Source organism: Otolemur garnettii, unplaced genomic scaffold, assembly GCF_000181295.1.
Source record: "Otolemur garnettii isolate 467f Iridium unplaced genomic scaffold, OtoGar3 scaffold00105, whole genome shotgun sequence".
Classification (NCBI taxonomy): Eukaryota; Metazoa; Chordata; class Mammalia; order Primates; family Galagidae; genus Otolemur; species Otolemur garnettii.
In genome coordinates, this window is record NW_003852500.1 from 3,178,215 (window position 1) to 3,178,649 (window position 435).

Genomic DNA, 435 nt, shown 5'->3' on the forward strand with positions numbered 1-435 from the left:
GTGTAAGACTGCAGGGCTTGATATGAGCAAGGGTCTCTCTTCCCAAAGAAAGTGCCCTCCAAACAGTCACCTTAGAAGGTAACCTTGTCCACTCCAGGAAGCCCCCACACCCTGCTCCTAGGAGTCACGCACTTGCCAACAACTTGCCTTTCCCAGGACTCCCCTACACAGCAAACCACTGAGGAGGTCATTGGAAGGAGTGAGTCACTTTGCAAAGCTGTCCCCGCAGCTGATGCCTATGCATGGACAGCCCCCAGGAGCTCAAAGGTTGAAGGGTGGTTGAAGTTTGGGGACCCAATTTGGGGGAGGGAGTGGCTAGGAGCAGGACCCAAGGGCTGTTGCGGGGGTCATCACTTAACTAAGGTCCACTCCATTATACCGGTCAAAAGGGGGAGCTTGAGGACCAGCCGCGTTCTGGGGGGTGAACAGGGGCCC